Consider the following 22,893-nt stretch of genomic DNA (forward strand, 5'->3'; position numbering starts at 1 on the left):
ACCATCACTCTGCTACCAAAACCAGACAAAGATGTCACAAAGAAAGAAAACTACAGGCCAATATCACTGATGAACATAGACGCAAAAATCCTCAACAAAATACTAGCAAACAGAATCCAACAGCACATTAAAAGGATCATACACTATGATCAAGTGGGGTTTATCCCAGGAATGCAAGGATTCTTCAATATACGCAAATCAATCAACGTGATACACCATATTAACAAATTGAAGGAGAAAAACCATATGATTATCTCAATAAATGCAGAGAAAGCTTTCGACAAAATTCAACACCCATTTATGATAAAAACCCTCCAGAAAGTAGGCATAGAGGGAACTTTCCTCAACATAATGAAGGCCATATATGACAAACCCACAGCCAACATCGTCCTCAATGATGAAAAACTCAAACCATTTCCACTAAGATCAGGAACAAGACAAGGTTGCCCACTCTCACCACTATTATTCAACATAGTTTTGGAAGTTTTAGCCACAGCAATCAGAGAAGAAAAAGAAATAAAAGGAATCCAAATTGGAAAAGAAGTAAAGCTGTCACTGTTTGCAGATGGCATGATACTATACATAGAGAATCCTAAAGATGCTACCAGAAAACTACTAGAGCTAACCAATGAATTTGGTAAAGTAGCAGGATACAAAATTAATGCACAGAAATCTCTTGCATTCCTATATGCTAATGATGAAAAATCTGAAAGTGAAATTAAGAAAACACTCCCATTTACCATTGCAACAAAAAGAATAAGATACCTAGGAATAAACCTACCTAATGGGACAAAAGACCTGTATGCAGAAAATTATAAGACACTGATGAAATAAATTAAAGATGATACAAATAGATGGAGAGATATACCATGTTCTTGGAGTGGAAGAATCAACATTGTGAAAATGACTCTACTACCCAAAGCAATCTACAGATTCAGTGCAATCCCTATCAAACTACCAATGGCATTTTTCACAGAACTAGAACAAAACATTTCACAATTTGTATGGAAACACAAAAGACCCCACATAGCCAAAGCAATCTTGAGAAAGAAAAACGGAGCTGGAGGAATCAGACTCCCTGACTTCAGACTATACTACAAAGCTACAGTAATCAAGACAGTATGGTACTGGCACAAAAACAGAAATATAGATCAATGGAACAGGATAGAAAGCCCAGAGATAAACCCACACACATATGGTCACCTTACCTTTGATAAAGGAGGCAAGAATATACAGTGGAGAAAAGACAGCCTCTTCAATAAGTGGTGCTGGGAAAACTGGACAGCTACATGTAAAAGAATGAAATTAGAACACTCCCTAACACCATACACAAAAATAAACTCAAAATGGATTAAAGACCTAAATATAAGGCCAGACACCATCAAACTCTTAGAGGAAAACATAGGCAGAACACTCTATGACATAAATCACAGCAAGATCCTTTTTGACCCACCTCCTAGAGAAATGGAAATAAAAACAAAAATAAACATATGGGACCTAATGAAACTTAAAAGCTTTTGCACAGCAAAGGAAAACGTAAACAAGACGAAAAGACAACCCTCAGAATGGAAGAAGGTATTTGCAAATGAAGCAACTGACAAAGGATTAATCTCCAAAACATACAAGCAACTCATGCAGCTCAATATCAAAAAAACCAAAAAACCCAATCCAAAAATGGGCAGAAGACCTAAATAGACATTTCTCCAAAGAAGATATACAGATTGCCAACAAACACATGAAAGGATGCTCAACATCATTAATCATTAGAGAAATGCAAATCAAAACTACAATGAGGTATCACCTCACACCAGTCAGAATGGCCATCATCAAAAAATCTACAAACAATAAATGCTGGAGAGGATGTGGAGAAAAGGCAACCCTCTTGCACTGTTGGTGGGAATGTACATTGATACAGCCACTATGGAGAACAGCAGGGAGGTTCCTTAAAAAACTAAAAATACAACTACCATATGACCCAGCAATCCCACTACTGGGCATATACTCTGAAAAAACCATAATTCAAAAAGAGTCATGTACCAAAATGTTCACTGCAGCTCTATTTACAATAGCCAGGACATGGAAGCAACCTAAGTGTCCATCAACAGATGAATGGATAAAGAAGATGTGGCAAATATAAATGATCGAATATTACTCAGCCATAAAAAGGAACGAAACTGAGTTATTTTTAATGAGGTGGATGGACCTAGAGGCTGCCATACAGAGTGAAGTAAGTCAGAAAGAGAAAAACAAATACCGTATGCTAACACATATATATGGAATCTAAAAAAAGAAAGAAAAAAAAAGGTCAGGAAACCAAGGGGCAAGACGGGAATAAAGATGCAGACCTACTAGAGAATGAACTTGAGGATATGGGGAGGTGGAAGGGTAAGCTGGGACAAAGTGAGAGCGTAGCATGGACATATATACACTACCAAACGTAAAATAGCTAGCTAGTGGCAAGCAGCCGTATAGCACAGGGAGATCAGCTTGGTGCTTTGTGACCACCTAGAGGGGTGGGATAGGGAGGGTGGCAGGGAGGGAGATCCAAGAGGGAAGAGATGTGGGGACATATGTATATGTATAACTGATTCACTTTGTTATAAAGCAGAAACTAACATACCATTGTAAAGCAATTATACTCTAGTAAAGATGTGAAATAATAAAAAAAAGAAATCCATGGTGCCATTTAAATTTATCCCATGTGGCTAGTCTTGGACTTTGGGTGGTGGTCTAGCCTGAAGTTCAGATCTGAAAGTCTATGGTACACATTAAGGTCAGATCCATGCATATTCAGCTCAGTGGTGAGCTCAGGGACTCACAAACTTCTTTACAGGGTCACTTTCCTGAGCTCCTCCCTCTCTGAGATCTCTGCCTGGTATTCTATGGTTCCCAAGGCTCCCTTTTTCTTCCTCTGGTCAGAAAGCTGGTTCTTTATTTCTTCTGCTCTGCCTCAAGCTCCCTCCAGCTGCATCTTCATCTGGGGCAGTAGGAAGATACAGAGGAAAATAAAAACAACAGGGTTCATCCCATCCCCTTAGAACTAGAGCTCCTCTGCTCAGAGAGATGGGTCCCCCTCCCTCAGCATTTTAGGTTCCTGTGGATTCCTTTTGGCATTTGCTGTTGCTACTGCTGTTGCCACTATCAGAGGATTGCTTACAGAGTGCAAGAAAATGGAGAAAAGAACTAAAAAAGACAAGATTCCCCCTCAATCTGAGCATTAGAGACCCTGTTTCTGTTCCTCACGCAGTACTAGAGGGCTTCTCCTGGTCCTCTTTCCAATGGCACAGATGCCTGCTTCTGGGTTTGGAGTTGCCTTGAGTCTAGGCTACAGGATGCTGGAGGGAAGAAAATGGTGAGCTCATCGCCAGTTCGCTGGTACCTCAAATTCTGATACTTCCCCAACCTGCTCCCTACTATTGACTTCTCAGGGTCCTCAAATAGCTGTTCTATGCATTCTGCCCAGATGCAGGTGTGATGGATGTATTCAGTATGACAGACAGGATGGAGTAGGCTGACTTCCTCTTACCCCAATCCAGAACCCCCATATGTTTTTTCAGACTTATTTATTTAAAATTAATTTTTATTGGAGTATAGTTGATTTATAATGTTGTGTTAGTTTCCGCTGTACAGCTAAGTGAATCAGTTATACATATACATATATCCACTCTTTTTTAGATTCTTTTCCCATATAGGTCATTTCAGAGTATTGGGTAGAGTTCCCTGTGCTCTACAGTAGGTCCTTATTAGTTATCTGTTTTATATACAGTAGTGTGGATATGTCAATCCCAATCCCACAATTATTCCCTCCCCCCCTTTCCCCCTTGGTGACCGTAAGTTTGTTTTCTACATCTGTGACCCTATTTGTTTTGTAAATAGGTTCATTTGTACTATTTTTTTTAGATTCCACATATAAGTGATATCGTATGACATTTGTCTTTCTCTGTCTGACTTACTTCACTCAGCATGACAATCTCTAGGTCCATCCATGTTGCTGCAAATGGCATTATTTTGTTCTTTTTTCACACTTTTTAAATGAGTATGTAAGAGACCCATAGGAATCAAAAGGTGGGAACACAGATTCTGAAAGCCTGAAGGCAGTGTCTGTAAATAACGCCCTTTTGCAGGAAAGCATATAGGGCTGAGCTGGACAATGGTCACAGCAGACTCTTGAGGAGACATATTTCTGGGTGGTTCTTGGGGAACAAAGAGGATAACAGATAAATTGGGCAGGTCCTCCTTCCCTGGGCATGCGTGTATCACTCTGGTATGACCTAACATTAAAAAAGCATCAAATAGAAACTGTCACTGTAAATCCCCATGGGGTTCTATTAAACCGATAAAACTACTCCCCAATGCTTCCCTACCCACTGAGGGTAGATTAGGGCACCCCTCCTGGCCTAGCTAGGGCATCTGGGGTGAGGGGAGAGGGGTGGGCCCCCAGAGCTCTGGAATTCCAGAGGAGGGTTGTGCTTGTAGCTCAGCACCTAAGTGAGATTTAGCAGAGCTGCCTGTGTTCTTACAAGGCAACCATGTTTATGGTGTGTCAAGAGGACTCAAGGAAGGAAAGACGCTGCAGAAAGTAAGGCGGGAGAGGACCATGGTTCCAAGGCCAAGTGTCGTGGAGGGGAAACGTGCGTATGTGTACACGCGCACGCACACGCACACACACACACACACACACACACACACACACACACACAGCCCTTGGGTTTCTCCAACAGGCAGGACCTTGAAGGCCCTTCTGTTGGTGGATTTCATGAGACAGACGTGTATTAATAAACCATGCTCAATGCCTCTCTCCTTCTTGGTGGGGAAATGGTCAGAGGCATGTACTCGTAGCGTGCAAGACGGGGCTTCACCCAACTACTCAGGAGGCATGGCTGTCACTGGGGTGGGTATCCGGTCCCTCTGAGGAGCCTGCGGGCACAGACCAGGAAGGGAGATGCTCATCTCGCATCCTTCTGGGCGAGGCCCCGAGGCAGGAATGGGGAGTCTGAGTGAGCAGGTGAATGCAACAGTGCACCCCCAGGTCTGTGTGCTTGGCCTCTCTCTTCCTTAAAAGCACAAGGGCACGTGACAGTGGTGCAGGTGCATTTTTAAACGTTACCCCAAATCCCATGTCCCTAGGGGAGAAATTAAAAATCACTGTATCAGAACTCCTGATCTGTGAGTCAGATCAGGAGTGAGGATAAAGTCCATGAAAAGAGGAAAAATTAACTATTATCACGAGCGGGCACTTCCTTTTAATCCACTTCATGTGCAGACCAGCCGGGCTGGCAACGCGTCAGCTCAAGCCTCCCCAGCATCCAGTGGGAAAACATCCATGACCCCTCAGAGACTTTCATACTAGGATCTTTTTCTGATCTTCGATCCCAAGGCTGCCATCTTTTAAACTGGCCCCAATAACTCTAGTTGTTAAGGAGTCAAGAGAACAAAGCTGATGGGGAAACAGAAGATGCTCTTGGAATCCAATGCACTTGGTTAAATGGAGTAAAAGCTGGTAAAATCAAATACTTCCCAATAAAAGTTGGAAAGCAAAGGACAGAACTGGTGACGGAGGCACCAGTGGGCTCCCCTGGCTGCCAAGAGCAGCTGGGGCTTTGAAAGATAGGTGTAATAATGAGTCTGTAAGTATGCAGTTCCATGAAGAGTGGCTTTTTACCTGTAGAGGGTCTCCATGGTGAGGAGCTAAAGCCATTTGATGAGGCATGTGATTTTCACATTTACAGTCGCCGCTGCAAGCTGAAGAGTGGTTGGGGAGCAGGAGAATCGGGACAGTGCAGCTTAGCTGCAGGGGCATCAGACAGAAGATTCAAGTTCTCACCCTGGTTCTGCCACCTGGACCAGGAGAGAGTGGGCAAGGCAATCCCCCTTCCACAGGCCTCAGGTGCCTCTTATAAAATAGTGATGATATTGTTAGGGTCATTTTTAAAAATTATTTTTAAAATTTAATTTTTATTTTATATTGGGATATAGTTGATTTACAATGTTGTGTTAGTTTCAGGTGTACAGCGAAGTGATTCAGTTATACATATATCCACTCTTTTTCAGATTCCTTTCCAATAGGGGTTATTACAGCATACTGAGTAGAGTTGATAGGGTCATTTTAAACCAGAGAATTCAAAATTCTCTGAAACTCCCCCCATGGAAAGACGAGTCCTAATTCCTCTCCCTTTGAGAATGGCTGGCTGGCCTTAGTGATTTGCTTCTAGTGGGTTGAATGTGGCAGAAGGGACCCTGCTTGACTTCCAAGACCAGGTATTAACGGGACACACGGCTCCCCCTCCTCCCCCAGCTCTCTCATGATGCTCACCCTCGAACCCAGTCATGTGCTGTGAGAAGGTCACACCTCCATGTGGAAAGCCACAGTGCCAGCTGACAGCTAATGTCACCGCCAGCCATGGGGGTGAGTATGTCTTCAGATGGCTCTGCCCATCATCTTTGAGCCACTCTAGCTGAGACTACATGGAACAGGCACAAGCATTCCCTGCCAAGCTCCACCCAACCTGAAGATCCATGAGCAAATAAATGTCTTTGTTTCAATCCCGTCAATTCTGGAGTGGTTTGTTACACAGCAACAGATACCCAGGATAGCTAATGCCTAAAATACAGGCTCACTGAGGCCCAAATTCCTTCCAGGTCGGAATTCTGACATGTCTTAAAGGGGTTAACTGGTGCCACATTATAGGATGAGACAGAAACTGATAAGGGTGGAGACTAGGCCTCCCAAATCTGAGTGTTAGAAACCCGAGCAGAAGAAATCTGTCTGAGAAGCTTATCTGGATTACATGTTCTGCTTCTTTTGTAGCCTCCACAAAAGTTTTCTGTAGCCCCTGAAGCAGAGGGGATGGTTGTAGAAGGAACTCAAATTTCATGTAGAGCTGAAATATGCCAAGTGGGGGCTCACTGTCAATGTCCGGAGAGGCAACTGTGACGTGCAACGTTCAGCCACAACATAAATTTTAAGTGTCCTCTACACGAAGACAGTCCTGTCCATGAAAGAGAACTTCCGTGAATGATAAATAAGAGTCTGATCAGGCACGTTAACAAAGAGCTTATAAGAATATTCCTGGAACTACAATCCTGCAGCCTGTGGAACAAAAACCACATTCACAGAAAGATAGACAAGATGAAAAGGCAGAGACCTATGTACCAGATGAAGGAAAAAGATAAAACCCCAGATAAACAACTAAATGAAGTGGAAATAGGCAACCTTCCAGAAACAGAATTCAGAAAAATGATAGTGAAGATGATCCAGGACCTCGGAAAAAGAATGGAGGCAAAGATCGAGAAGATGTAAGAAATGTTTAACAAAGACCTAGAAGAATTAAAGAACAAACAAACAGAGATGATCAATACAATAACTGAAATGAAAACTACACTAGAAGGAATCAATAGCAGAATAACTGAGGCAGAAGAACGGATAAGTGACCTGGAAGACAGAATGGTGGAATTCACTGCTGTGGAACAGAATGAAGAAAAAAGAATGAAAAGAAATGAAGACAGACTAAGAGACCTCTGGGACAACATTAAACACAACAACATTCGCATTGTAGGGGTCCCAGAAGGAGAAGAGAGAGAGAAAGGACCAGAAAAAATATTTGAAGAGATTATAGTCGAAAACTTCCCTAACATGGGAAAGGAAATAGCCACCCAAGTCCAGGAAGCGCAGTGAGTCCCATACAGGATAAACCTAAGGAGAAACACGCTGAGACACATAGTAATCAAACTGGCAAAAATTAAAGACAAAGAAAAATTATTGAAAGCAGCAAGGGAAAAATGACAAATAACATACAAGGGAACTCCCATAAGGTTAACAGCTGATTTCTCAACAGAAACTCTACAAGCCAGAAGGGAGTGGCATGATATACTTAAAGTGATGAAAGGGAAGAACCTACAACCAAGATTACTCTACCTGGCAAGGATCTCATTCAGATTTGATGGAGAAATCAAAAGCTTTACAGACAAGCAAAAGCTAAGAGAATGCAGCACCACCAAACCAGCTCTACAACAAATGCTAAAGGAACTTCTCTAAGTGGGAAACACAAGAGAAGAAACGGACCTACAAAAACAAACCCAAAACGATTAAGAAAATGGTCATAGGAACATACATATCGATAATTACCTTAAACGTGAATGGATTAAATGCTCCAACCAAAAGACACAGGCTTGCTTAATGGATACAAAAACAAGACCCATATATATGCTGTCTACAAGAGACCCACTTCAGACCTAGGGACACATACAGACTGAAAGTGAGGGGATGGAAAAAGATATTCCATGCAAATGGAAATCAAAAGAAAGCTGGAGTAGCAATACTCATAGCAGATAAAATAGACTTTAAAATAAAGAATGTTACAAGAGACAAGGAAGGACACTACATAATGATCAAGGGATCAATCCAAGGAGGAGATATAACAATTATAAATATATATGCACCCAACATAGGAGCACCTCAATACATAAGGCAACTGCTAACAGCTATAAAAGAGGAAATCGACAGTAACACAATAATAGTGGGGGACTTTAACACCTCACTTACACCAATGGACAGATCACCGAAAATAAAAATAAATAAGGAAACAGAAGCTTTAAATGACACAATAGACCAGATAGATTTAATTGATATTTATAGGACATTCCATCCAAAAACAGCATATTACACTTTCTTCTCAAGTGCACACGGAACATTCTCCAGGATAGATCACATCTTGTCACAAATCAAGCCTCAGTAAATTTAAGAAAATTGAAATCATATCAAGCATCTTTTCTGACCACAACACTATGAGATTAAAAATGAATTACAGGGAAAAAAATGTGAAAAACGCAAACACATGGAGGCTAAACAATACGTTACTAAATAACCAAGAGATCACTGAAGAAATCAAAGAGGAAGTCAAAAAATACCTAGAGACAAATGACAATGAAAATGTTCCAACGATCCAAAACCTATGGGATGCAGCAAAAGCAGTTCTAAGAGGGAAGTTTATAGCTATACAAGCCTACCTCAAGAAACAAGAAAAATCTCAAATAAACAATCTAATCTTACACCTAAAGGAACTAGAGAAAGAAGAACAAACAAAACCCAAAGTTAGCAGAAGGAAAGAAATCATAAAGATCAGAGCAGAAATAAATGAAGTAGAAACAAAGAAAACAATAGCAAAGATCAATAAAACTAAAAGCTGGTTCTTTGAGAAGATAAACAAAATTGATAAATCTTTAGCCAGACTCATCAAGAAAAAGAGGGAGAGGACTCAAATCAATAAAATTAGAAATGAAAAAGAAGTTACAACAGACACTGCAGAAATACAAAGCATCCTAAGAGACTACTATACGCAACTCTATGCCAATAAAATGGAAAACCTGGAAGAAATGGACAAATTTTACAAAGGTATAACCTTCCAAGACTGAACCAGGAAGAAATAAAAAATATCAACAGACCAATCACAAGTAATGAAATTGAAACTGTGATTAAAAATCTTCCAACAAACAAAAGTCCAGGACCAGATGACTTCACAGGTGAATTCTATCAAACATTTAGAGAAGAACTAACACGCATCCTTCTCAAACTATTCCAAAAAATTGCAGAGGAAGGAACACTCCCAAACTCATTCTATGAGGCCACCATCACCCTGATACCAAAACCAGACAAAGATACTACAAAAAAAGAAAATTACAGACCAATATCACTGATGAACATAGATGCAAAAATCCTCAACAAAATACTAGCAAACAGAATCCAACAACACATTAAAAGGATCATACACCATGATCAAGTGGGATTTATCCCAGGGATGCAAGGATTCTTCAATATATGCAAATCAATCAATGTGATACACCATATTAACAAATTGAAGAATAAAAACCATATGATCATCCCAATAGATGCAGAAAAAGCTTTTGATAAAATTCAACACTCATTTATGATAAAAACTCTTCAGAAAGTGGGCATAGGGGGAACCTACCTCAACATAATAAAGGCCATATACGACAAACCCACAGCAAACATCATTCTCAATGGTGAAAAACTGAAAGCATTTCCTCTAAGATCAGGAACAAGACAAGGATGTCCACTCTCACAACTATTATTCAACATAGTTTTGGAAGTCCTAGCCACGGTAATCAGAGAAGAAAAATAAATAAAAGGAATACAAATTGGAAAAGAAGACGTAAAACTGTCACTGTTTGCAGATGACATGATACTATGCACAGAGAATCCTAAAAAAATGCCACCAGAAAACTACTAAAGCTAATCAATGAATTTGGTAAAGTTGCAGGATACAAAATTAATGCCCAGAAATCTCTTGCATTCCTATACACTAATGATGAAAAATCTGAAAGAGAAATTAAGGAAACGCTCCCATTTACCACTGCAACAAAAAGAATAAAATATCTAGGAATAAACCTACCTAGGGAGACAAAAGACCTGTATGCAGAAAACTGTAAGACACTGATGAAAGAAATTAAAGGTGATACAAATAGATGGAGAGATATACCATGTTCTTGGATTGGAAGAATCAACATTGTGAAAATGATTATACTACCCAAAGCAATCTACAGATTCAATGCAATCCCTATCAAATTACCAATGGCATTTTTTACAGAGCTAAAACAAATAATCTTAAAATTTGTATGGAGACACAAAAGACCCCAAATAGCCAAAGCAGTCTTGAGGGGAAAAAAACGGAGCTGGAGGAATCAGCCTCCCTGACTTCAGACTATACTACAAAGCTACAGTAATCAAGACAATATAGTACTGGCATCAAAACAGAAACATAGATCAATGGAACAAGATAGAAAGCCCAGAGATAAACCCATGCACCTATGGTCAACTAATCTATGACAAAGGAGGCAAGGATATACAATGGAGAAAAGACAGTCTCTTCAATAAGTGGTGCTGGGAAAACTGGACAGCTACATGTAAAAGAATGAAATTAGAACACTACCTAACACCATACACAAAAATAAATCCAAAATGGATTTGAGACCTAAATGTAAGACCGGACACTATAAAACTCTTAGAGGAAAACATAGGAAGAACACTCTTTGACATAAATCACAGCAAGATCTTTCTTGATCCACCTCCTAGAGTAATGGAAATAAAAACAAAAATAAACAAATGGGACCTAATGAAACTTAAAAGCTTTTGCACAGCAAAGGAAACCATAAACAAGACGAAAAGACAACCCTCAGAATGGAAGAAAATATTTGCAAATGAATCAACGGACAAAGGATTAATCTCCAAAATATATAAACAGCTCATGCAGCTCAATACTAAAGAAACAAACAACTCAATCCAAAAATGGGCAGAAGACCTAAATAGACATTTCTCCAAAGAAGACATACAGATGGCCAAGAAGCACATGAAAAGCTGTTCAACATCACTAATTATTAGAGAAATGCAAATCAAAACTACAATGAGGTATCACCTCACACCAGTTAGAATGGGCATCATCAGAAAATCTACAAACAACAAATGCTGGAGAGGGCGTGGAGAAAAGGGAACCCTCTTGCACTGTTGGTGGGAATGTAAATTGATACAGCCACTATGGAGAATAGTATGGAGGTTCCTTAAAAAACTAAAAATAGAATTACCATATGATCCAGCAATCCCACTACTGGGCATATACCCAGAGAAAACCATAATTCAAAAAGACAAATGCACCCCAATGTTCATTGCAGCACTATTTACAATAGCCAGGTCATGGAAGCAACCTAAATGCCCATTGACAGACAAATGGATAAAAAAGTTGTGGTACATATATACAATGGAATATTACTCAGCCATAAAAAGGAACGAAATTGAGTCATTTGTTGAGACGTGGATGGATCTAGAGACTGTCATACAGAGTGAAGTAAGTCAGAAAGAGAAAAACAAATATTGTATATTAACGCATGTATGTGGAACCTAGAAAAATGGTACAGATGAACCAGTTTGCAGGGCAGAAGTTGAGACACAGATGTAGAAAACAAATGTATGGACACCAAGGGGGGAAAACTGCGGGGAGGTGGGGATGGTGGTGTGCTGAATTGGGCGATTGGGATTGACATGTATACACTGATGTGTATAAAATTGATGACTAATAAGAACCTGCTGTATAAAAAAATAAATTAAATAAAATTTAAAATTTTTTAAAAATTAAAAAAATTTAAAAAAGAAAGAATATTCCTGTTATGTAAATTGGTGCAGCCACTATGGAAAACAGTATGGAAGTTCCTCAGAAAACTGAAAATAGAGTTACCATATGATCCATCAATCCCACTCCTGGGCATATATCCAGACAAAACTATAATTCAAAATGATACATGCACCCCTATGTTCGTAGCAGCACTATTCACAATAGCCAAGACATGGAAACAACTTAAATGTCCATCAACAGATGAAAGGATAAAGAAGATGTGGTACATATACAATGGAATATTACTCAGCTATAAAAAGAATGAAATAATGCCATTTGCAGCAACACAGATGGACCTAGAGATTATCATACTAAGTGAAGTCAGAAAGAGAAAGACAAATACCATATGATACCACTTAGATGTGGAATCTAAAATATGACACAAATGAACTTATCTGTGAAACAGAAAGAGACTCAGAGACAGAGAACAGACTGGTGGTTGCTAAGGGGGATGGGGGTTGGGGGAGGGATGGAGTGGGAGTATGGGGTTAGCAAATGCAAACTATTATTATATATAGAATGGATAAACAACAAGGTCCTACACAGGGAACTATGTTCAATATCTGGTGAAAAACCATAATGGAAAAAGAATATGAAAAAGAATGTATATATACATATAACTGAGTCACTTTACTACATAGCAGAAATTAACACAACACTGTAAATCAACTATACTTCAATAAAATAAATTTTAAAAAGAGTGTTCCTGTTAGAATTTGATGGAAATGTAGAAAAACATGATGGGAAATATGTCAAAACATTAACAGTGTCTGTATCTCTAGGTGGTATGATTATAAATCAACTACGTTTACTTCTTCAAACATTTCAGTATTTTTCTTTTTTTTTTTTTTATAAATTTATTTATATATTTTGGGCTGTGTTGGGTCTTCGTTGCTGTGCGCGGGCTTTCTCTAGTTGTGTTGAGTGGGGGCTACTCTTCATTGCGGTGCGCGGGCTTCTCATTGCAGTGGCTTCTCTTGTTGCAGAGCACGGGCTCTAGGCATGTGGGCTTCAGTAGCTGTGGCACGCGGGCTCAGTAGTTGCGGCTCGCAGGCTCTAGAGCGCAGGCTCAGTAGTTATGGCGCACGGGCTTAGCTGCTTCGCAGCATGTGGGATCTTCCTGGACCAGGGCTTGAACCTGTGTCCCCTGCATTGGTAGGTGGGTTCTCAGCCACTGTGCCACCAGGGAAGTCCCAACATTTCAGTATTTTTCAAGTGTTGTTTTGGTATTGTTTATGTATTAGAAAACATACCCAAAATGATGGGAATAAAGTTGACATGCCTACTGCATAAGACAGTATTGGGCTAAGGGTCTTCCATGGAAAATCATGAAGAATTATTTGGAGAAAGGGGAAGGACTGTAGACAGAGAAGTTTGTTTTGTTGTTATTACTTTTTAAAATTTTTTTCCAGATAATTTTTTTTCAATGCAGGGTGACATAAAATGGAACAAAGTTTGGTTTGCTTACGTGCTAATTGCAGCCGTAGTACCTTTCACGTGCTAAGAAGCCCTGAAACTTTCCAAAAGGGAGAAACAGTAAACAGCATGGCTCAAACGTGTTTTTGAGGGCACTTCCCGGGATTAGAGTTTCCTAGAATACATTTTGGGAAACTCTCGCATAAAGCAAGGTCCATTTAAGGCCCGGCTCACCCCTCCTCATTTCCATAACCACGCAGCATCCCTGCACGCCGAGGCAGCGGGGTTTGCGGGCACCGCCGAGCCCAGGAGCCTTCAGCAACTTGGTTCAAGAAGAGAACATCAGAAGAAGGAAAAAAAAAAAAGAGAGAGAACGTCATCTGTATGGGGGGTGGGGAGGAGAAGTCACCCCACAGGGATCAGGCTGGGTCAGGCTGGTTGCCACTCTCATCTCAGAAAAATCTGGCAACTCAGTCTGTTTTCTATTGCACAGCCCCAACTAAGCATTTGGGGCATAACTGAGCTCCACTGAGCCTGTTCTTTTGTGAGATGTAACGGGGACATCTTGACTCTTAACCAGAGTTATCAGAAAATGTTGAGGCTTAAATGGGAAGCTGGTCTCATTTCCTAGTGATTCTTACTTAATGTTTACCTGGGGGAGGATTTCATGGGAGCACAATCCTTAGGAACTTGTTCCCGAAATTCTAAGAGAAACGTTTAGACTTTTCTGAAGGAAGGCTGCATTTTCAAGATGGTGGAGTTCCGAGCATCCTTTTTCAATTTAAAATAGGTTGGGAGAAACCCACACACTTATGGTCACCTAATCTACGACAGAGGAGGCAAGAATATACAATGGAGAAAAGACAGTCTCTTTAATAAGTGGTGCTGGGAAAACTGGACAGCTACGTGTAAAAGAATGAAATTAGAACCCACCTTAACACCATACACAAAAATAAACTCAAAATGGATTAAAGACCTAAATGTAAGGCCGATATTATAAAACTTTTAGAGGAAAACATAGGGAGAATACTCTCTGACATAAACCGCAGCAAGATCTTTTTCAATCCACCTCCTAGAATAATGAAATAAAAACAAAAATAAACAAATGGGACCCAATTAAACTTAAAAGCTTTTGCACAGCAAAGGAAACCATAAACATAATGAAAAGAAAACCCTCAGAACGGGAGAAAATATTTGCAAACGAAGCAACTGACAAGGGATTAATCTCCAAAATATACAAACAGCTCATGCAGCTCAATATCAAAAAAAACAAACAACCCAATCAAAAAATGGGCAGAAGATCTAAACAGACATTTCTCCAAAGATGATGGTTAAAAAGCACATGAAAAGATGCTCAACATCACTAATTATTAGAGAAATGCAAATCAAAACTACAATGAGGTATAACCTCACACCAGTCAGAATGGCCATCAACAAAATGTCTACAAACAATAAATGCTGGAGAGGGTGTGGAGAAAAGGGAACCCTCTTGCACTGTTGGTGGGAATGTAAACTGGTGCAGCCACTATGGAGAACACTATGGAGGTTCCTTAAAAAACTGAAAATAGAGCTACCATACGATACAGCAATTCCACTCCTGGGCATATATCAGAGAAAACCATAATTCGAAAAGATACATGTACCCCAATGTTCATTGCAGCACTATTCACAATAGCCAGGACATGGAAGCAACCTAAATGCCCATCAACAGAGGAATGGATAAAGAAGATGTGGTATGCATATACAATGGAATATTACACAGCCATAAAAAAGAAATAATGCCATTTGCTGCAACATGGATGGACCTAGAGATTATCATACTGAGTGAAGTAAGTCGGACAGAGAAAGACAAATATTATATGATACTGCTTATATGTGGAATCTAAGAAAGGGCTACAAATGAACTTATCTACAAAACCAAAACAGAGTTACAGATGTAGAAAACAAACTTATGGTTACTGGGAGTTAAGCAGGGAAGGGGGGGACGGATAAATTGGAAGATTGGGACTGATACATACACACTACTATATATAAAATACATAACTAATAAGGACCTATTGTATAGCACAGGGAACTCTATTCAATACTCTGTAATGGCCTATATGGGAAAAGAATCTAAAAAAAGAGTGGATATATGTATTTTTATGACAGATTCACTTTGCTGTACACCTGAAACTAACAACATTGTAAATCAATTATACCCCAATTAAAAAAAAAATAAAGCATTCAGACAAAAAAAATAGATTGGGAGTTTGGAGTTGACATGTACACACTGTTATATTTAAAATAGATAACCAACCCTAACCTACTGTATAGCACAGGGAACTCTGCTCAATATTCTGTAATAACCTAAATGGGAAAAGAACTTGAAAAAGAGTAGATACGGGACTTCCCTGGTGGCACAGTGGTTAAGAATCTGCCTGCCGTGCAGGGGACATGGGTTCGATCCCTGGTCCAGGAAGATCCCATATGCCGTGAAGCAACTAAGCCCATGCGCCACAACTCCTGAGCCTGCATGCCACAACTACTGAAGCCCGCGCACCTAGAGCCTGTGCTCCGCAACAAGAGAAGCCACTGAAATGAGAAGTCCGCGCACCATAACGAAGAATAATCCCCGCTCACCACAACTAGAGAAAGCCCGCGCACAGCAACCAATACCCAATGCAGCCAAAAAAAAAAAAAAGAGTAGATACATGTATAACTGAATCACTTTGCTGTACACCTGAAACTAACAGAACATTGTTAATCAACTATACTCCAATATAAAATAAAAATTAGAAAAGTAAAATTTATTGAAATGATTGAAAGGGAGTTTAGGAAATTGCCCTTTGCCTCAGATGCCCCCAGGAAGGTGTCAGGTATCCCTGAGCTGGGACAGTCCCAAGTTTCTAGGCCTACCAGGAAAACATTTCTCCTTCTGACAAGTCTTCTTGTCAACCGAGGGACCCCACTAGGGTGAAAGCCAAGAGCCCCAAACAGAAGGCGGCGCCGTTCCCGTCTCTGTTTACTGGGCCACAGTAAGAATTAGCATTCTGCCTGCAAGTACACTGCTACCCTCCCCTTTGCTTTGAATGCAGTCACTCATCTGGAAACTACAGGGTAATAGGAATGCATCGTGTGTCCTGATACCACTATGTTCTCGCAATGCCTGCTGCTGCCTTAATCACCAAATAAAACAGACAGAAAGGAGCCTCAAATTTTTTGACTGCCGTTTTCTCCCTGTGTGTGGGCTTATGATGATGTACATAACACCCGGTCAGGAGCCTAAGAAAGAAAAACACAGCAAAATTAGCATGATAGATGTGCTCCAGCCGGGAACAGCTACATGCACTGCCCAGGGCCAGGCTTTTTCTCTCCGCACTGAGCCTGACACAGGGGCATTGGCAAGTGTGCACAGGGCAGAAGTCCTCCAAGTGGGCTACAACCTTCACGGTGCAGGCCGGCCTTTCCTGTTACACCTACATAATTTACAACAGAGAAATGAAACGACGAGGTCAGTCTCTCCTCTTAACCAAGTTACTCTCCACGAAAGGACACGCGGCTGAGAAAGCAGAGCTCACAAATTCTGATCATCCTCCCGGCTCTGCCCAACACAGACCCCTCGGGTATGTTCTTCCCCCTTTATGCTTGGAGGATGCCCCCAACCTGCCTAAAAGCTCTCGGAGGGCAGGGTAATGCTGCGTTATCCCCTTCTGTACCTTCCACTTGCTCACATACTTAGTTAACCGATCCTGATGCGAGGGTGATGGAATGGCACCTGTCATTGGTCCACAGCAACCAACACCCCCAGGAGGGACCGGAAGTAACAACCAGCCTCCCAGTGCTGAAGCTTTTCCTTCTGCAACGCCTGCTTCTGCAAAACTGCGCGTAGAGACTTAACCGGTGGCGCAGTGGTTAAGAATCCGCCTGCCAATCCAGGGGACACGGATTCGAGCCCTGGTCCGGGAAGATCCCACATGCTGTGGAGCAGCTAAGCTTGTGTGCCACAACTACTGAGCCTGCGCTCTAGAGCCCACGAGCCACAACTACTGAGACTGTGTGCCACAACTACCGAAGCCCGTGCTCCCCAACAAGAGAAGCCACCGCAGTGAGAAACCTGCGCACTGCACTGAAGAATAGACCCCACTCGCCGCAGCTAGAGAAAACCCGTGCACAGCGACAAAGACCCAACACAGCCAAAAATAAATAAATAATTTTTTTAAAAAAACTGCATGTGTAAGCTTCTTATTTGTTGTGTTTTAACTCCTCCCTCTTGCCTGAACCATTTCATTGGTGTTGAGACTAAGGATTAGGGTCAAGGAATAATAAAATGGTCTAGCTTGTGTTTCAGAACCAGCACTCGCCCTGTAGATAATTCCAAGAAGCAGCTACTCTTGCCTGACACTATTGATCCTTATTGACGAAAGGCCACAAAAAAGAATGAAAATTTGTCATTTGCAGCAACATGGATGAAGGTTAGAGGTTATCACACTAAGTGAAGTCAGTCATACGAGAAAGACAAACACCATATGGTATCACTTATATGTGGAATCTCAAAAATGATATAAATGAACTTATTTACAAAACAGAAACAGACTCACAGACAGAAAACAAACTTATATTTACCAAAGGGGAAGCAAGGGGAGGGATAAACTAGAAATTTGGAATTAACACATACAAACTACTATATATAAAATAGATAAACAACAGGATCTACTGTATAGCACAGGGAATTATACTCAATATCTTGTAATAACCTAAAATGGAAAAGAATCTGAAAACGGGAAACAAATCTGAAAAAAATATGTATGTATTATGGATATATATGTATGTATAACTGAATCACTTTGCTGTACACCTGAAACTAACACAACATTGGAAATCGACTATACATTGATTTTAAAAAAAAGGCGACATGGTTAGCAAACATTTGGTCCTGTCCAAAACATCCATAAGACATCTGGTCCATAAGATGCTTGGTCCACGCCAAAATGTCCTTGAAATTTGGTCCTATCCAAAACTTCCAGGGAGACATCTGGTCCATGCCAAAAGGTCCTTGATATTTTGGTCCCATCCAAAACCATTTGGCATGGACCAAATATGTTCATGGATGTTTTGGATAGGACCAAATTTCAAGGGCCTTTTGGCGTGGACCAAATATCTTATGGACCAAGTATCTCATGGACATTTTGGACAGGACCAAATGTCCTGCGAGGGGCAGCACAATTCTAAACTCACCACCCATCCTCCTTCCCTCAGTGAAAATGCACGAGGTTATGGAAATAGACCTTCACTGATAAGAGATACTGTAATTTTAATTAATACCAATGAACTGACCATTTAATATTGGATTAAAGGAGGCTCACATGAAAGACTTTCTTTTAGCATTCAGTTCTATCAAGAAATGGAGTGAGCTGTATTTTACAATACTGCCAAGTTACAGAAGCTTGCTTTCTTTGGAAAGTGATGATTCTTACCAATGCTTTCTGTTCCTACCCCTTGGGCACGTGGGTGAATCATGTCATGAGAAGTTGTCAGGAGCCCAGACTTTAGGAACTGATGCCTGAATGGGAATCCCTGCCTGCCCCTGCCTGCCTGTGTGAGCCCTCAGCCTCCGGTTTCTCCACTGTAAAATGGGACTAAAAATAACCTATGTTGAGGTTTAGAGTTAATGCATGCAAAATGCTGCAGACACACAGTGTGTGCCCCAGAAGTGTTAGTTTTTCTTATTAGCACTGTGTACCCTGCACTGTGCTAGGGTCTTATACTGAGCTCCATTTAGTTCCTGCAATAACCCTAGGAAGAGGGTGCTGCTATTAACACCCCCATTTTACAGAGTAGGAAACTGAGGCTAGGAGAGGTTTTTTTTAGCTCGTCTAAGGACGGAAAGTAAAAGTGGCAAGAATCAAAGCTGGGACTGTCTGATTCTAAGCCCATGCACTTCCTGCCACACCACACTACTTCCTGGATGACACACACACACACACACACACACCGCCAAACAGTGTCACATAAGAATTAGAAAAATGTGCTTATGACTGGTAAACTGTGCCTCATTATCTAGGGATCCAAATGTCTCTCAATCAAACAGTTTCTTTTCTGAGTACAAGGACCATGTTTTTACATCTTCCCTAAAGAAAAAGCACATAGTTCTGTACACACAATAGGGCACTCAATACTCACTGGATTTACATGGAAATTCACAGCAGAAAGTGGATCCGTGTCCTGGTTTAGAATACTTGATCAAACAATCCAAATAAACCATGAATTCCCCAAAGCTTTGAAAACCTTGCCTAATATAGCTCATGTTTTCTGGAGACAACGAGAGATCTGATCTGAAGCTAAACATTTCTAATCTCATCAAAAATACCGAGTGAAAACAATTCATATCAGACCTCCAGGTGGGATTAGGGGAAGGGCCTCCCATGTTGCTGCTATAAAACCCACATAGCTAGAGGCTTTGGAAGTGATACAATTTTAGGAGTGTGTTTGTTTTGTCCTTGTTTTTTTTTCCTGCAAGTGTTACAAAGAATACTGCATTATTGCTGCTCTTCTGGCAAAGAGATCTGGGTATTCCTAAACATTATAAAACCCGTTTCCCCATCTGAGGACAAGAGGGGAGTGAGGACCAGCTGCCTCACTGACGGGTGTCTGTGCTGGGAGGTTTCCAAATAGGCAATTTGGTGGCATGGGTGCCCACGGCTCAAAGCAAATGGGGATGGGAATAAACAGAAAGAAACTGCATACAATTGGATTTCTAAGAATTTTTAGCCAAGATTTTATTGGAATATCTGTATTGGATGATCTCTGGGTATGGTAGAGCCTAAACATGCATTTTACCTCTTCTTGATTTTGAGGTAAGCCGTGCAGTAAAAAGGGCCGAGATTGTGGGCCTGGGGGTGACATTAAAGATGATGATGGCAAAAGCCAAACTCCTGTGGACTCAAAGTCACATCAGGACACGGTCTGGACCTGCCGGAGAGACCGAATTAGTTCTCACGTGAAGAGATATGTGTGTGGTCCGGAGAATAAGAACAGAGTCCAAGGTTTAGGAAGCCTGTGTTTATCTTCCACTTCTGCTACTTGTTAGAGCTTTAGGGTGTTTGACAAGTTACTTAACCTTATTGGGTCTTAGTTTCCTCATCTGTAAAATGGGAATAACGATGGTACACACCTCAAAGGAATGTGGAGGAGGTGATATGAGATAATGCACAGAAAAGCACTTAGCCTGGTACTGTGCACCCGAAAGTTATCAGGGCACACAGGACACGCCCAGTGACCACTGGCCAGCACCACTGACCTTTTCATTATTGCTATTGGGAATAGCTTATCAATGTGTTAACGGAAAATGTCCTGCATCTTCACATACAGGTAGCGATTAATACTTAAAAAAATAAAAAGCTTCTTGGTGTATTTTGTGGCTGTTCCCAAAACAGCCCGAGAGGAGGGCAGGGCAGAAATGATGACCCTCGTGTTGCAGCTGAGAAGGTGGAGGCTTAGCGAGGTGAAGGCGCTTGTTGGAATCCATCAGGTAGGACAGGGCCAGCCAGGAGTGCAGCCCAGGCCTCTGCCTCCTGCCCTGTCTCCACAGCGGCCTGGCAGGCAACCAAGGGCGAGCTGCCCCAGAGCAGAGAGCTGGAAGCCTGCCCGGGAGAGAGGGCATAAGGACTCCGTTCCACTTTGGTCTCGTCTGATCTATTCATTTGCATGTTGCTTGGGACCCACGTGGAGTTTGCAGCCCTTGTAGGTGGTGGCCTAAGGGAGCCATGGTCCCCAGTGCCAAGTGATGTGCCTGTAAGTTCAGAATAATCCGGGGAGCTCCTCGTATTGCTGTTTGTTTACCTTGTTATTACGGAACAGTTGCAAACCTACGGAGAAGTAGAGGTTTAGAGTATGATGAACCCCCAGTGCCGGCCCTCCAGCTCCAACAACCCTCACTCCACACCAACCTGAGTTTGCCTACCCCTCTGGCATTGCCCAGCTCCCTGATGTGCTTAAGGAAATATCTGGGAAATTAACAACCAATGCACACTTCCCCTGTGCCCCACAGGGGAAGACTCAGGTCTCAGAGGTCTGAGTGGCTGGGGATTTATTGTTCTCATTGCTGCCCCCGCACCAGGTGACGGGGAAGGACAGACACCCCCGGACCCCCGGAGCTGCTGAACTGGGCGACTTCTGAGGGCTCCGTCATTCGAAAGTGGAGGATTCTGTAGGTGACAACCAGGTAGTGGGCTCTGTGAAGGGAGGTGGGCAAACCCTTCAGCCCTGTAGGTGTTTAAGAGGCTGTCAGAGGGTGGAGGGACCTGTCAGGCATAGGCAGTGGCAGGAGCAGAGGGGAAAGAGCTTGGAGGAAGGAGGCTAGTCCTCCGGGCCTGAGTGAAGGCCCTCCTGAGACAGGACATCCCATGTCGCCACAGGACACCACCGCTGGGCCTGTCACCGTGCAGCCTAATGACCTGCGGTCACCTACCCATCACCACCATGCACCTGGGCCCTCCTCATGGGCACGCCTCTTATTCATCTTTATTTCCCCAGAGCCTGGTGTGGTCACTGCCAACTCGGTCTGATCATGCGAGACAGATAACACCCGACCGGCCTCTACCTTCAAAATATCCACTTTATGGGGGACTTCCCTGGCGGTCCAGGGGTTAAGACTCCACACTTCCAATGCAGGGGGCACGGGATCAATCCCTGGTCAGGGAACTAAGATCCCGCATGCCCCGTGGTGAGGCCAAAAAAATAAAAATAAAATAAAATAATACAAAATATCTACTTTATGACTCCACCTCATATACAGTAGGTGTTCAATAAATGTCCAGTGAAGGATTAAGCACAGACATGGTTCTAACAGCGCTGACGTGCCAGCGACCAAGCTAGGCTTTCTGGTCAACCCAACAACAGCGCCAAGCTGCTGTGATATCTCCATTTTCCGACGAGAAAGCTGAGATAACATATATGGAAGAGCTTAGCCCGGTGAGGATGGTTATTCCATGTTCAGTGCATGCCGATGATTATTCCAATTATTGTCCAGGGCCAACAGCTCCCTGACAGCACATCCAGGATTTAAACCCAGGCTGGCCTGGCTCCAATCAGGCTGCCTTGCCAAGCAGCGTCCATCCTGGAAATGCAGTAACTGGAGGCTTCTGAAAAGAGGCCCCGGTCAACAGGGTCACCACATGGACATGTGAAAACTATAAACCACTTGGCAAGTCCCAAACAATCAGTAATTTCTGGGTAAGGAACAAAATTGAGGGAACTGGTTTGAATTTTTTGAGCAAAGCGATGCAGTATTTCAAGGAGTGAAAGGCATGTGCCCCAG

The 22,893-nt window shown here is 41.8% G+C and overlaps 1 protein-coding gene across 9 annotated transcripts in view; it reads right to left on the reverse strand.

Annotated features, from left to right (window-relative positions):
* Positions 1-22,893, reverse strand: part of NPAS2 (neuronal PAS domain protein 2) — a 191,209-nt gene that overhangs the window by 89,318 nt on the left and 78,998 nt on the right. The window lies entirely within an intron of this gene.

Source organism: Balaenoptera physalus (assembly GCF_965194825.1).
Source record: "Balaenoptera physalus genome assembly, chromosome: 15".
Lineage (NCBI taxonomy): Eukaryota > Metazoa > Chordata > Mammalia > Artiodactyla > Balaenopteridae > Balaenoptera > Balaenoptera physalus.